Source organism: Coregonus clupeaformis, chromosome 12, assembly GCF_020615455.1.
Source record: "Coregonus clupeaformis isolate EN_2021a chromosome 12, ASM2061545v1, whole genome shotgun sequence".
Classification (NCBI taxonomy): domain Eukaryota; kingdom Metazoa; phylum Chordata; class Actinopteri; order Salmoniformes; family Salmonidae; genus Coregonus; species Coregonus clupeaformis.
In genome coordinates this window covers 37,651,608-37,668,477 of record NC_059203.1, presented here as the reverse complement: position 1 = coordinate 37,668,477, position 16,870 = coordinate 37,651,608, and the positions used below count along the sequence as shown (strand labels likewise).

Sequence of the window (16,870 nt, the reverse complement as noted above, 5' to 3'; positions counted from 1 at the left end):
GACGCACCATAGACGCGTCTCTCCACTTGCACTGCCCAAACTCCCACATTGGAGAGCGCTTTGTTCTTGTTTAAATGTTTGCTTGTACTTTCACCCGTTTAAATGCATATGTGGTAAATCTATATGCCATCTAATCCTACAATAATTGCTAGCATTTCATAATTCCATCCCAATACTGTTTATTGCAACACTTGTTTAATGTTTGATAAGATACATTTTAATTTAGCCTTCCATTTATTACCCTCTGAGTGGGCGCAATGTTTATTGTGCACATGAATGTTCGCAAAACTCATGAGGTAGAAGTTCTGTTTATTTAATTCAATGTATGGTTTCCTTTGTTCATATTTTTCGGGCTATGTCGGAGTTCTGCGTGTTTGTGTCCTATGTCTGTCATTCTGGTTGTATGTAATAGAAGCGCGCGCAGAAATAAGCTACGTGGCCTGCGCGCCACACTTTGGAGTCAGTACGTTGAATAAGATAAAAGTATTGTTCCATGTATGAATGATGACTAAATATCATTAATAATCATTAAGTCTGATTTAACAATGGTTGTGTAAATTGCCTTTTACATTGTAGAACCAGTTTATTGTATGGCCCTGGGAGGGGCCAAGTACATATATGTAGGCTACCTGTTTGAGCTCCTGTTAGTTTCGATGTGGTTTCTCAAGGTGAGGCTGTGTAGTCTTGCCCTCTACCTGTGTCCATATTGCCTGCGTATATTTGGTAAATCTACTTTTGTATGATATGGCGCTTTCACAATTGGATCACCAAGACCTGTAAATAAATGAGCACTTCAACCTGCCTTCTGCTGATTTCATGCCCTTATGACTGCTACAAGGTCCATATTTTACAATTACATAATCAAAATGTGTTGTAGACAAAATAATGAAAAGGGCTGTCTGGTAACCTCAATAAATAGACAAAGAATTGTAGTTGAACAAGTCATTGCCTTAATTTTTTGTGTTTTTTTACTTGACTTGAAAAAACGTGATTTGACTTGTTCTTAGAATGCACGACTTGGACTTGACTGGAGACTCGACCTGTTCTGCTCGTGACTCGACTTGAGGCTTGGACCTTGTGACTTGAGACAAAAAGTGTTGCTTGGTCCCACCTCTGGTGGTGTCATCTGCAAACTTGAAAAGCCAAGTGACATTTACTCCTGATGTACTGACCTGTTGCAACCTCTACAACCACTGATTATTATTTGACCCTGCTGGTCATCTATGAACGTTTGAACATCTTGGAGAAAAATCTGTCCTTAAAGGCCATATACTGTTATAATCTCCACCCGGCACAGCCAGAAGGGGACTGGCCACCCCTCAGAGCCTGGTTCCTCTCTAGGTTTCTTCCTAGGTTTTTGCCTTTCTAGGGAGTTTTTCCTAGCCACCGTGCTTCTACATCTGCATTGCTTGCTGTTTGGGGTTTTAGTCTGGGTTTCTGTATAGCACTTTGTGACATCTGCTGATGTAAAAAGGCCTTTATAAATACATTTGATTGATTGATTGACTGATGCGTTGTTGGAGGTGCAGTCATTAGTGTAGTCTGAGTAGAGTAGAGGTGAGAGTAAGCATCCTTGCGGCGCTCTATGCTGAGGGATAAAGAGTTTGAAAGGTTTAACCAGCTTCACGTGTTGCGTCCTGTTGGTCAGGAAGTCAGTGATCCACTGACAGGTGGAGCTGGACACGTTCAGCTGGGAGAGTTTGTCTTGTAGCAGTTCTGGGATGATGGAATTGAATGCAGAGCTAAAGTCCGCAAACAATATCCTTGCATATGTCTTTGAATTATCGAGGTGTTTGATTATGTAGTGTAGGCCCATGTTGACTGTGTCGTCCACAGACCTGTTAGCTCTGTAGGCAAACTGCAGTGGGTCGAGGGAGGCGTCAGTGATGGTTTTGAGATTGAACAGTACCAGGCACTCAAAGGTTTTCATGATGAACGAGGTGAGCGCTACAGGTCTGTAGTCGTTCAGGCAGGACACTTCGTTTTTTTTGGACTGGAACAATGATGGAGGATTTGAAACAGGCAAGAACAGTGCATTGCTCTAGTGATTGGTTGAATATGTCAGTGAAAACAGGGGAGAGCTGGTCAGCGCAGTGCTTAAAGCTGCAATATGTAACTTTTTGGGCAACCCAACCAAATTCACATAGAAATGTGAGTTATAGATCTGTCAATCTTCATTAAAAGCAAGTCTAAGAAGTGGTAGATATTTTCTATGTGAGCTATTTCTATGCTTCCCGTTCTTAAGTTTAGTTTTTGCGTCTTTTACTTTTGGTTTTGTACACCAGCTTCAAACAGTTGAAAATACAATATTTTGGGTTATTGAAAATATTTTTCACAGTGGTTTAGATGGTACATAAACTGAAATTAGGCGAACTAATAGAATTTTAGCAACCAGGAAATGGCAGAACGATTTCTGCATATTGCACCTTCAAGTGTGGCTGGAGAAACCTTGTCCAGGCCAGCAGCCTTCCTGCTGTTGTTTCCTAAAGAGTCTGTTGACCTCCTGCTGTGTGATGACCAGGGGTGGGGGAAGGGGAAGGGCAGCCTGGGACAGGGTGGCGGGTTCCTGGGATGGCAGAGGCATAGAGTAGAGAGGAGTCTGGAGAGGTATGGGGAAGGGAGCGGTGGGGTAGATGGGTGAGAGGGGGAAGTGACATGGAGGGGGAGGTGGATGGGGTATTGTCCTGGTGATTGAGGGGACATTGTGAGTCAAATCTGCAGTAAAACTGGTTTAGTTTATTCGGCAGTGAGGGGTCGTCTGCCGTCGGAGAGCTTTTGGTTTGTAGTTGGTAATTTGTTTTAGTCCTTTCCAGACAAAAGAGCAGTCGTTGCTGGAGAACTGCTGCTGTAGCCTGACTTTGTACTGCTGTTTGGCTGCCTTAATTCCTGAGTGTAGCTTTTTCTTGGCCTCTCTATAGAGGTCCCTGGTCTTGCTCCTGTGGTCTTCCTCTCTGGCAGAGCAGAGAGCCCTGTGGGCTTCCACTTTGGCACTGCGGAGCTCACCAGTGAACCATGGCTTGTCGTTGCTGTGTGATAGAAAAATATTTGATGGGATACAGTTCTCCTCACATACACCAATGTAGGATGTGACCCTGTCTGTGTAGTCGTGTATGTTGGCATTGTTGTTCTTGAATATGTTCCAATCCGTGTACAAGACAAGAATGAGAGATTGGTGTTGACCCTATGTGACCCTATATATGTAATGATGGACATCAAAGCAGCTCCTGCAGGTTCATGCTCTCCAACATCCGTAGAGTACGACCCTACCTCACACAGGAAGCGGCGGAGGTCTTAATCCAGGCACATGTCATCTCCCATCTGGACTACTGCAACTCTCTGTTGGCTGGGCTCCCCGCTTGTGCCATCAAACCCCAGCAACTTATCCAGAATGCTGCAGCCCACCTTGTGTTCAACCTTCCCAAGTTCTCCACTGACTTCCAGTTGAAGCTCGCATCCACTACAAGACCATGGTACTTGCCTACGGAGCAGCAAGAGGAACTGCCCCTCTATACCTATGCTCAAACCCTACACCCCAACCGAGCACTCTGAGCACCCCCCCCCCAAAAAAAAAGGCTTTCGTAAACGAACACCCGTACTTGACTTTTTTCCCCCTTACTAGATCTGTCTTTGCTGATAGCTACTTTATTGAGGAAAAATGTACTTACTATGTCTGTGATATGTGGTTGTCCCTCCTAGCTATCTTAAGATGAATGCACTAACTGTAAGAGTGTGTGCTAAATGACAAAAATTTAATAATGTAAAAATGTAAGGCGAGGGAAACTGAAGTTATTCCTTTTGACAAGAGGCGAGAGGGTGAAGAGAGTACCAAGAGGCAGAGCCAGAGAGAGAGAGAGCTAGATAGTGTTGAGACATGGCAGGGAGAAAATGGAAGTAAAAGAGGTTGACAGAATGATAAGAGAAAGTAATAAGGTCTCTACACACGAGCAGTAAGAGGAGAAACCTGTAAGTGCAGTGCCAAACTGTTGCCCTGATCAACAACTTGTGTTTGCTACTTGTGTTAGTAACCATCTGTAATTACCATGTCGATCTGGCTCATTTGAGGTGGAACATCAACTCCCCAGCCGACCAGGGGCCAGAGATCTTTTTTTTCAGACAGGGAAACAAGCTGCCTCAGAAGTAGCACTGAAGTGAGACAATGCCTATCTGTCTCTGTCCACCTGTTCTAAACAGGGATTGGAACAGGTTCAGGGAACAGAACAGAAAACAGCAAAATAACATTTTTAAAGGAACAGAATCAGAACCGTGACCGAAAGGGAGCTATACTATTCCGGAACAGAACCGTCATTTTAAAAGCATGGGAACCGGTTAATAACATTCATTTACGTGTGTGTGAAGGCTACATACCCCTACCCCTCTGAAGCATAGGCTAGTGTAGCCTACTGATACAAGCGTGATTCAGAAATTAGGGAGAGAGATTTTTAAATAACTTTTTCAATACTAGTTAAGGATACTATAGTCATCACTTTTCACATTGGATTTATTAACTATAAAAAGGTAAGACGTGTTTTTATTTTAATTCTGCACACACAAGCTTGTTAGCTAGCTCTGGTCCAAAGTTAAGCTACTTCTCGGAACTGTCTGCCTTAGGAAGAAGCCCACTGTGGGCAGCCCACTCAGTACTATTGGCTCAAATGTAAATGTCACTGACATGTCTACCTCGGATCAGCCTCTCAGAATAGCTCTAAAAACAAACAAGCAACCCAGAAAATGACAAAAAATAGCACACTTAAACACACTTAGATAATTCATTTGATGATGCAGTAGTAGCTATACATGTTTATAGCATATACAGGAAAGATAGGAATGCAAATGGAGGAGGTGTAGCTATATATGTCCAGAGTAATATTCCTGTTAGGCTGAGAGAGGATCTCATGTCAGATGATGTGGAAGTAATATGGCTACAGGTTCATCTGCCTCACCTAAAGCCTATTCTCGTAGAAAGTTGCTATAGACCACTGAGTGCTTCAAGACAGTATTTGGACTATACAGAACGTGTTAAATGCTCGATAATGTATGTGATATCAACAGAGAGATGTATTTTACGTATTATATTTGTTGTGTTTTGTTTCCTGTTTGGACCCCAGGAAGAGTAGCCGCTGCCTTGGCAGCAGCTAATTGGGGATTCTAATAAAATACTAATACACTCGCCTGTGTGTGTAACTTGGCCAGCCAAGTACGCAGTAAACAGTGAACAATATAGCTGGAAGCAAGGTGATTGACAGTCCAGACAGAGTTAGAGGGGACAGGGGAGAACCAGGAGCAAAACACCTAACAAAACACAAGCAATCAATCAACTGATTTGGCCAAAGTCAAAGGAACCAATAAGATCCCAGTTGCCTAAAAGAGGCCCCTCATTACCCAATCAGAAGCTTCATTTGGACTCAGGAGGGTAACATCAGAGCCTTGTGTGTTCCTCTGTGACCTCTTCATTAGTTTGAATCTGTTGAGATCGATGTGTGACGGGTACAAAGTATTCAATGTCATCATTGTTCTCAAAAAGACAGCAAGTTCTACCACCTCACCTAGCAGGCAACCAATAGACCTTGCTTATGGCTAGTGAGCTCATGACGTTCAATTTGATCGAACTACTAGACTCAACCAGCAGATAGAAACATCGTTTTAGAACTTATAACAGAATTGAGTGCACACTGTCTTGCTGACAGATGTAACAAATAAACACAAAAAATGTATTGGTCCTAAGTAGAGGCGTGTCACTCTAACCAGAGAGAGAACTGTGCTCCATCTCCTACCGTTATGGGGCTCTGTTGCTATGGCATAGGTGAGAGTTGACTGACAGCTAGTCAAGCTGCTATTGTTCCACTGTCACAGGAAACAAATCTATAAACAGATCCGGCTGTCAATCTGACAGGTTCTCATTAAGACACACACACACACTCACACACACTAACAGCAGTGGCCTTGGAGACAGTGCCCCAGCAAACAAAATGGTGTGACATCTGTAAAAGGACAGAGACCATCACTAAATTGAGAGTGAAAATAGAGTGATAAAGTGTATTGACAGATGGGTACTGACAGAGAGAGGGAGCAAGGGGGAGGGACAGAGAGAGAGAGAGAGGGGGGGGTGGAGGAAGAGAGAGAGAGAGTGAGAGAGAGAGTGATAGGGAGAGAGAGAAAGAGAATAAGAGGACGAGAGAGAGAGAGAGAGAGAGAGAGAGAGAGAGTGAGAGAGAGATGGGAAGAGGGTGAAGAGACTGCTTACTCATGCCTGTCTTAGGTGTTTCTAATGTCCGCAGTGAGACAATCGATCAAAGGCTTAATTTTCCCACTCAATTCATCCCGCAGTGCTAACCGCTACCAGCCACCAGCTGGGCCAGCAGCCTCCCTGGCAGCCAACCAACAACTAGCAGAAAAAACAGCCTGTCCAAGCCCAACACAAAGCATGCTACTGCCAGCTCAATGCAAAGAAGCCAAATGAGAACAGAAATGTAGCTGCCCGGTTCACTCTATTTTCTCTGGACAGTCATCAATAGTAAATAGAAATATTCTTACTACGGCTATTTTGTTTAGCGCTGCTGGGATATGCTATTTAAAATGTGACAGTAAAATAATAGAATAGGCTCCACCTGTCATTTTCACTTCTGCTCAGTTCGCTTAATGCAATACCCCACCGCCCAAACATACACTGATATACACACTCACATGTACACACACACACACACTGCCTACTGTGTACTGCCTGAGGGATGGCTACGTCACACACAAACACACACACACCATATTGTGCCACCAACCCACCCACCCACACACACAGCCTATCCCACCACCCACTGCTTCAAACCCACACACAGGAACGCATCCTCTATCCCACACCACCACCACCAACCCACACAAACCCACTCCCCTCTGAAAATAGGTAACTTACATCTTGTGTGTTTAAAAGACTGCTGGATCCCATCCACCCCTGTGTGAGAGAGAGAGAGAGAGAGAGAGAGAGAGAGAGAGAGAGAGAGAGAGAGAGAGAGAGAGAGAGAGAGACTTCTCTCCTCTTTTCCATCCATCATGAATCCTCCTCTTCTCTCCTCTTTTCCATCCATCATGACTCCTCTTCTCTCCTCTTTTCCATCCATCATTACTCCTCTTCTCTCCTCTTTTCCATCCATCATGACTCCTCTTCTCTCCTCTTTTCCATCCATCATTACTCCTCTTCTCTCCTCTTTTCAATCCATCATGACTCCTCTTCTCTCCTCTTTTCCATCCATCATGACTCCTCTTCTCTCCTCTTTTCCATCCATCATTACTCCTCTTCTCTCCTCTTTTCCATCCATCATGACTCCTCTTCTCTCCTCTTTTCCATCCATCATTACTCCTCTTCTCTCCTCTTTTCAATCCATCATGACTCCTCTTCTCTCCTCTTTTCCATCCATCATGACTCCTCTTCTCTCCTCTTTTCCATCCATCATGACTCCTCCTCTTCTCTCCTCTTTTCCATCCATCATGACCTCCTCTTCTCTCCTATTTTCCATCCATCATGACTCCTCCTCTTCTCTCCTCTTTTCCATCATCATGACTCCTCCTCTTCTCTCCTCTTTTCCATCCATCATGACTCCTCCTCTCCCCTCCTCTCCTCTTTTCAATCCATCATGACTCCTCTTCTCTCCTCTTTTCCATCATCATGACTCCTCCTCTTCTCTCCTCTTTTCCATCCATCATGACTCCTCCTCTCCCCTCCTCTCCTCTTTTCCATCCATCATGACTCCTCCTCTCCTCTCCTCTTTTCCATCCATCATGACTCCTCCTCTTCTCTCTTTTCCATCCATCATGACTCCACCTTCTCTTGCTCGTTTTCTCTCTCCATATTCTCAGGATCTCCTCATAATGTAAATGTTGAGACCTTTGAAACTATTTTTGTAACAGCTATAATACCAATTAAAAACATATTTCCAATGGAAATCTCTGTAAGGGGGCACACAATTGGCCCAGCGTCGTCCGGGTTTGGCCGGTGTAGGCCGTCATTGTAAATAAGAATTTGTTCTTAACTGACTTGCCTAGTTAAATAAAGGTAAAATAAAATAAATAAATAAAAAATCTCTGTAATTACAACTCTACTAATTTCCATCACCAACATTTTGTATTTCCGTATAAATACCAATACTTGCTCTTTAAAAGAGCCTTTGGTTCCTGCTCTCTCTCCCTGCCTTACTCACACAAACACAATCGGACACAGATGGCCTAACACCTACACAAAACAGCCCACAACACAACTCACCCACCCAGCAACACATCCACATGCCTGAGGTGAACCCAGATCCTGTCCAAAATGGCCCTGGTACAGTCAGGCATCAAGGCCACAGAGGAACCCCTGAGCATAGCTATAGATGAATAGGACCTTGATCTCCAGGTAACCCTGGGGTCCTGGGGCAGCGTCATCATTATCATGTGTCGGTTTATCAGATTGTTGTCAATGGAAGTTGCTTTAGCATCCGTTATAAAACCTTCTCACGCACATAACTATCCCCAGCCCCGAGAGCCGAAGTCTATCATTTAGCCATTAAAAGTACCAGCCCATCAATAAGGCCAATCAAGACCACAGCGCAATCAAGCCTCTTTAAAAGAGAGAATGAATCCAAATCAGGCACCACTGAGTCACTGTATAATCAAGCTATGACGGAGAGGGTTTAAGCATAGCAGGCCGCATGGAGAGAAATTATGATGCTGGTAGGTTGTGTATTCTAGCACAACGTGATATATAGTGCTGTTGAACAATAACTTAGTGGATTATAATTACATTCATTAGGATTCAAATTTTTCCCGTAATTACTCCCACATTACTTGAGGGGTTTTAAGTGCTAAGCGGTGCTAAGCCACGGTGGCGTCAGTTTGTGACGACCTTTCTGTCATGAGGAGTTAATGGATTCCCTGAGTTCCGTCTGGGGCACAAGTGGCCATTTTAGGTGAAAAAATGACTAAATGACAATCTCATAAATTGTGAGAACCAGCTTCACAGAAATTGCACTGTTTTCCAAGAAGAGCATTCAAATCCTATGTATTTTACTGACCTGGCCTGGGTTTCAAATACTTGAAAGCTTTGTTTGAGTCAGCCTGGAGTGCCAGATGGGCGGGTTTATAATTTTAGTAGGCTACTTTTGTTGGTTTATTAAGCCAGAAAAGCTCAAACAAGTATTTGAATCAAATTCACAAGTATTTGAAACCCAGGTGTGGTATTTTCCCCTTTGTTATTCCATGTTTTTACCCCCCACATGAGAACTAAAGTTTTCGCAGGGAGTTTGCCACTTTTAGGAAGTGTTTATGTACGAATTTGTCCCAGATAAGCAGGCTGCTGGTGTAGTTTTGTTTTTGTTACTCTCCCCTCCGGCCCTGCATCATCTATTTTATCTTCTCCCACTGTTCAGTGCTCCCTCCTAGTTCACTGTAATCCAATCAATCCTGTGTTTGTGTCTGTGCATGCCATGGATCAATTTCACCAGACGCCAGAGTCCTAAAGTAACATTACAGTTTAACATCTGCCTGAACAAGCCAAGCGAGGGAGAGAGGGGTAGAGGGAGAAGGAGAAGGAGAGAAAAACAGGAACAGAGGAACAGAGAGATGGGTAGATCAAGAGAGGTTAAAAACTTTAATTTTAGAGCAAAGGAAGAAAAAGAGAAAAGGACAGAGGACAGACACAGCAGCAGAAAGGCAAGAGAGAGAGAGACAGAGAGAGAGACAGACAGACAGACAGACAGAGAGAGATGAGAGATATGAGAGGCCTAAGCAGGGTTAAAGTGATGAAGTTATATCTCTCCAGAAGGCAATTAGAGCTCAATGAATCCCATCTATCTCCTGTACACAGGGCGTCATTTGGGCAGGAGGGGAGGACCACTACTGTCATCTCCCTCACTCCCTCTGCTAGGCTATCACACTGCAGTGATATACCTCAACAACGGAGGGAGAGGGAAACCAGCACCATACCGTCCTGCACGTGGCCTTGCCATACTACACATATACACATGCATGCAGGCACACACACACTCTCACACCCATGAACGGATGCACACAGGCACACATGGCACAGACACACACCCACATGCACCCACACACGGCACGCACACACACACACACACTCACGCATGTATGCACTCACACAGACACATGAATGGATACAAAAACACACATTTGTGTTTTATCTCCCCACTCTCACAGCTATCTCCCCCTCCTTGATGGCGTGTCTCTCTCTAGTGTCTCCCTCCACCTCACTGGCGATTTATCTTTCCATCTATCCATTTTGTCTGCTTTCATGTGTCCTTCCATCCCACCCCCTCTTTTATCCTATCTGGCTTTGGATCACGCAGATCTCTCTCACTTTCTCAATGTATTTCTTGTGCGGTGGAGAAATCTCCTCTCGTCACTCATTATCTTGGATCAGTGAATTAATTGCAATGTGCTTTTAATTTCACATAGCCACCTCACTGCTTTACTCAGGGGAAAAGTCTGCACAGCAGAACTGTGTAAAACTGAACCCACTTCATATTCATCTGTATTCATCCAAACCTGTTGAAACCCTCTGAGTCAGAGAGAGAAAAGATTAGAGATGGTTGTGGAGGTGCATGGAGCCCTGTGGTTCAAGGATTCATTTAAATGTCCGGCATTAAGAATAGGCAGAGGCTGCGGATCCGTAGGTAACCTCCCCTCCCCCCTGGATCTTTTTTCCACAGAGCTGAAAGTCTGATTCAAGTTCTGTGCATGTGTTATTTTACGCACATTCTTTTTTTAACGTGTCTGCTGCTCAACCTCCCCCTTCACGTTTCTCTCTTTATTCACCTTTTCCTGAACCCTCAACCAATTTGATCGACATGATGATGTAGCCTATGTCTCTGCCTTATATTTCTGAGGGTAATTTAGGATGTAGGCCACAACCTTCTCTGTCTGTTTTAACTAAGGATATTGCAGTAGAACAAGCAGGGTGCAGTCTACACATTGCATTGGGGCAAAACAATCTGCTTTTTAACCACACGCGTACATTTCCGATGATGTAATCTTTATAGTTATGCTGCCATATCGTAGCCTGAGTTGCTGAAAAATAACATTACTACTTTGACTGCTTGTCTGCCCCCTGCTATGCCAATGTTTGCAATGATGGTGAAAAAAATAACATTAAATCGCTATTTAGACTGCGTGTCTGTGCCTTGCTTGTGTTTGATATGCTGCCTAAATAGCTGCACGTACTCCCTCCTTAAAAGAGAACATGAAATCACTACTTTGACTGGCTGTTTGTGTCGTGCTTATGTTTGCAATAGCCTATCCTACTGTTCCAAAAGACAAAGAAGTTGGTTGAACAACATATTGATCATGTGCAACATGTCGAAGTTTGTAGGCTACAACAGGAAAAGACGTCTGATCATTGAAGCGGCAGCAGAGTAAGCAGCAGTGATGCAAAAAATCTACGTAGAGAATCCTGCACATGCACAGGCCCTCTCGGTCCTTTAGTTGGCGGGAAGAAAGGTCCAGGAAAAGTCGGATCCGCAACCACTCCGTTAAGAATAATAGTCTGCCAGCATTCTTAGGAAAGAAGGAATACCTGGAGCCAGTGAGTCTGTGTAGGCCCTCAGATTCACAACACAAAATCCCATCAGATATACCAACACAGATGAAAACATACTGTATGAACACATTCAAAACCACAAATGACTTTACCGTAGACAACTGCTGGCCTTAAAACAACAACCTTTCTTAGCCTTTCTTATTTCTGATGTCCCTAGACTTACAGGCAAATTGCGACTCTCATGATGTAGTGAAATCTTAGGATAGTGAGTGTATTAGCCTCTACATCAGAACATTCAGTGCATTACAGAACAACTGTAGGAGGGAGCAAATCTTCTACTCATTGTACAGAAATCAAATATGACAGCTTCCCTCGATTACTGCAGCAGCAGCTAGCTGTAGAGTGACACACTTTGTAGAAATATATTCCCCCACCACATCCACCATCAAAGCCTCCATAAATACACACACACGTGCACCACATCATGCACAGAAAGACACACACACCAAACACACACACTAGTGTGCAGAATTGTGTGCACACACTTTCTCTCTCTCTCTCTCTCACACACACACACAGGGCCGGCTCCAGGCAAAAGTGTCATAAGCGTTTTTAAAATGTATTTTTATGAAGTCAGCGGGGGTCTCAACTTACTTTTGAGAGTTAGAATAGTAGAAGACACAAGGTGTAAGTTCGAAATTTGGTTGTGCATCAGCATTATCTCTGCCCCATTGCAAAATGTGTAGAACTGCAGAAAACCTGCTTTAAAACAGCAACATTTTCTCTATGCCCAATGACTAAATGTGTGGAATTGCAGGAAATTAGCATTAAAACTCACACTTTTCTCTCTGCTGCCAAGAGTGGGGCCACTAAAAATGTGAGTGGAATGGGAATTGTTTTTTCGAGACAATCCCTTTTGGGTTTCACAGCAGGGACTCCCAGAGCAGCAATAGGGATGAGGAAGAAAGCAGCTCCTATAACACACAACTGACCGCATACAAATACACAGGCAATGTAACATACTGTGTGACTCTACACAGCCTCTTTGATAACAGTAGGCCTATATCGTGTGTAGAGATACTTTAATCTAGTGATCCATAGGCTAGTTCTGAAATAACACACTCAGATGCTATAGAAGTTTATATAGTAGCCTAGGCCTATGTAAACACATACATATGTGACTGTACTCCTGACTGTACTCCTGAGTGGCGCAGTGGTCTAAGGCAGTGGTCACAGTGCTAACTGTGCCACTAGAGATCCTGGTTCGAATCCAGGCTCTGTCGCAGCCGGCCGCGACCGGGAGACTCATGGGCGGCGCACAATTGGTCCAGGGTAGGGGAGGGAATGGCCGGCAGGGATGTAGCTCAGTTGATAGAGCATGGCGTTTGCAATGCCAGGGTTGTGGGTTTGATTCCCACGGGGGGCCAGTATAAAAAAAATATGTATTCACTAACTGTAAGTCGCTCTGGATAAGAGCGTCTGCTAAATGACTAAAATGTAAAACATATAGTAGGTACAGTGGGGAGAACAAGTATTTGATACACTGCTGATTTTGCAGGTTTTCCTACTTACAAAGCATGTAGAGGTCTGTAATTTTTATCATAGGTACACTTCAACTGTGAGAGACGGAATCTAAAACAAAAATCCAGAAAATCACATTTTATGATTTTTAAGTAATGAATTTGCATTTTATTGCATGACATAAGTATTTGATACATCAGAAAAGCAGAACTTAATATTTGGTACAGAAACCTTTGTTTGCAATTACAGAGATCATACGTTTCCTGTAGGTCTTGACCAGGTTTGCACACACTGCAGCAGGGATTTTGGCCCACTCCTTCATACAGACCTTCTCCAGATCCTTCAGGTTTCGGGGCTGTTGCTGGGCAATACGGACTTTCAGCTCCCTCCAAAGATTTTCTATTGGGTTCAGGTCTGGAGACTGGCTAGGCCACTCCAGGACCTTGAGATGCTTCTTACGGAGCCACTCCTTAGTTGCCCTGGCTGTGTGTTTCCGGTCGTTGTCATGCTGGAAGACCCAGTCACAACCCATCTTCAATGCTGTTACTGAGGGAAGGAGGTTGTTGGCCAAGATCTCGCGATACATGGCCCCATCCATCCTCCCCTCAATACGGTGCAGTCGTCCTGTCCCCTTTGCAGAAAAGCATCCCCAAAGAATGATGTTTCCACCTCCATGCTTCACGGTTGGGATGGTGTTCTTGGGGTTGTACTCATCCTTCTTCTTCCTCCAAACACGGCGACTGGAGTTTAGACCAAAAAGCTATATTTTTGTCTCATCAAACCACATGACCTTCTCCCATTCCTCCTCTGGATCATCCAGATGGTCATTGGCAAACTTCAGACGGGCCTGGACATGCGCTGGCTTGAGCAGGGGGACCTTGCGTGCGCTGCAGGATTTTAATCCATGACGGCGTAGTGTGTTACTAATGGTTTTCTTTGAGACTGTGGTCCCAGCTCTCTTCAGGTCATTTACCAGGTCCTGCCGTGTAGTTCTGGGCTGATCCCTCACCTTCCTCATGATCATTGATGCCCCACAAGGTGAGATCTTGCATGGAGCCCCAGACCGAGGGTGATTGACCATCATCTTGAACTTCTTCCATTTTCTTCCAGTTGTTGCCTTCTCACCAAGCTGCTTGCCTATTGTCCTGTAGCCCATCCCAGCCTTGTGCAGGTCTACAATTTTATCCCTGATGTTCTTACACAGCTCTCTGGTCTTGGCCATTGTGGAGAGGTTGGAGTCTGTTTGATTGAGTGTGTGGACAGGTGTCTTTTATACAGGTAACGAGTTCAAACAGGTGCAGTTAATACAGGTAATGAGTGGTGAACAGGAGGGCTTCTTAAAGAAAAACTAACAGGTCTGTGAGAGCCGGAATTCTTACTGGTTGGTAGGTGATCAAATACTTATGTCATGCAATAAAATGCAAATTAATTACTTAAAAATCATACAATGTGATTTTCTGGATTTTTGTTTTAGATTCCGTCTCTCACAGTTGAAGTGTACCTATGATAAAAATTACAGACCTCTACATGCTTTGTAAGTAGGAAAACCTGCAAACTCGGCAGTGTATCAAATACTTGTTCTCCCCACTGTAGCCTATAGGGCAGGTCTATAATAATAAATAAATAAATGTCACCTTTATTTAACCAGGTAAGCCAGTTGAGAACAAGTTCTCATTTAGAACTGCGACCTGGCCAAGATAAAGCAAAGCAATGCGATAAAAACAACAACAACACAGAGTTACATATGGAATAAACAAAAACAAAACGTACAGTCAATAACACAATAGAAAATCTATATACAGTGTGTGCAAATGTAGTAAGTTATGGAGGTAAGGCAATAAATAGGCCATAGTGCAAAATAATTACAATTTAGTATTAACACTGGAGTGATAGATGTGCAGAAGATGATGTGCAATATGGACGTGTAACAACTATGCACTTGGCCCACTTTGAATATTCATCTGTTTATTTGTGGTTCCAAAGCATCCTTAAAAACAACCATTTGACAGACACACTCTGCAGCAGGACAGGCTTTGGTAAGCATCCCATTACTGAGATGGCTACGTTAGGTTACTGAGCTGGTAATGACGCTCTATGGACCTCTCCTCCCGAACATCTGAGCTGAGTGCACACTTCTACCGACTCTGCGTCCTTGCTATATGGCTTCTACTGCAACATGTGTGTTAATGTTGCATAATTCAACATGTTTCAATTCAACAATTTCTTCTAACTTCTCTTATATCAATGTCTAAAACGAACAAATTATAATTCAAGAGATAAATGAACTCTCAAGATGCAATATACATATGTAGAGGATGACATGGCGGTGGGCTAACGGTAGCCTATAACCTATGTAGAATCATAAACATAACGTAAATGTCATATTTTTTTAAATAACTTACCTCCTTGCGCGGGTTTAGGAGGGGAATTCCCGCTACATTATACTGCAGTTGTCCGCGCGCTGCGCTATCTCTCGCGTGCACGGAGCACCGGAGCTCCTGGACAGCCGGCTGTCAGCGCGCGACGTGACCGGAATAATTTCGCGCATTCAGCGCGGGATTTGGAACAAAATCCTCCACGGGACAAGAAAGAGAGGTTAGTACAGACCCTTTTCTGTTCATAAATCAATTAATTCCTCAACCTTTTAGCGTTTTCCCTTTCAGCACGCCATCAGCTCATTGTCTCTCCACAGAGTGTAGCATCCCACACAGGGATCAGTCAAACGCAACGCATAGAGTACACATGCACTGCAGCTGGTAGCCGCTCATAGGACCACAGCCAATCCAACCCTCCTCCAATACGGTCACTATCTGCAGGCATAAGGGAAGGGATGTAGAAGGGGGGGCGGGTGGAGAGGGGGGGATTGAGCGCTGTAGTTGGAGATGGAATGGAATAGGAGGGAGGGGGTGTCATGGGTAGTGTTACAAGGACGACCTGAGATTCCTCAAGGGTGAATGCTCCCTAATAGTAATTCCTGAAACATTTCTGCTCCCTCTCACACACAGTACAACACTATTACACCACCTCCACCTCCTCTATCTCTCTCAGAGTGGGTATGTGAGGACAAGATGAAAGAATGGCAGGTGCGCTTGAGAAAAAATTTCCACTGTTTTCCTCTCTAATCAACAGATATTGTATTCAGACAATGTCCATTTCATTTGGTTATTTTCCTCTATTTCCCCCTGAATTTTCTAGAGGCGAGGGCTCCCCACAAGCAATCACACTGCCTTGAATATGAACAGGTGTCAGTGACCAGTGAAAAACAGAATTACTTTACACATTGTCTGAATATGTCAGACCCTGGCACAAAAATGTCAGTCATTGTCCATCCATATCAGACGTTTCAATCTCAATGTGTGAAAGGGTGAGACTTTAAACCAATTAAATGATGAGATGACTCTGTCAACGTGTCAGAGGGATGAATAGGGTGAAGGATAAAATAGGTGACATATAAAGGGGAGAAAGCTGGGGATTAGGTTTTTATGTGAACCTGTCAAGATGACCTTGAACAAAAATATGAATTTATGTCCAGTGAATTGTCACACTGACTCCATGATGAGATGCCATATAAGCTCAATGTTTATAATTCAAGCTCTTCCTTCCTGTAAAACAAGGCAGCGTTTAGTGGATAATATCACAGGGAGAAATGAAATATCTATGTGGATAGGGGGCCCTGTCTACCAGAGTCAGTAGTCTGTATCCTATGGTGTACTCTCACTCTCTCTCTCGCTCTCTCTCATGCGGACACACGCACACCCGCACGCACACACACGTGTTTATGTTTAGTATTCAAAGACGTTCTCTAGCATCTACCTGTCGGATGATCAATCC

At 43.9% G+C, this 16,870-nt stretch overlaps 1 protein-coding gene across 1 annotated transcript in view; it reads right to left on the bottom strand.

The window, feature by feature from the left end:
* LOC121577588 (G-protein coupled receptor 22-like) overlaps positions 1-15,821 on the bottom strand; it is a 35,970-nt gene extending 20,149 nt beyond the window's left edge. Inside the window, exon 1 of the mRNA XM_045224061.1 lies at positions 15,442-15,821. The gene's annotated coding sequence lies outside the window, so the exon portion shown is untranslated. The remainder of the gene's footprint in view (positions 1-15,441) is intronic.
* Positions 15,822-16,870: the final 1,049 nt, after the last annotated feature.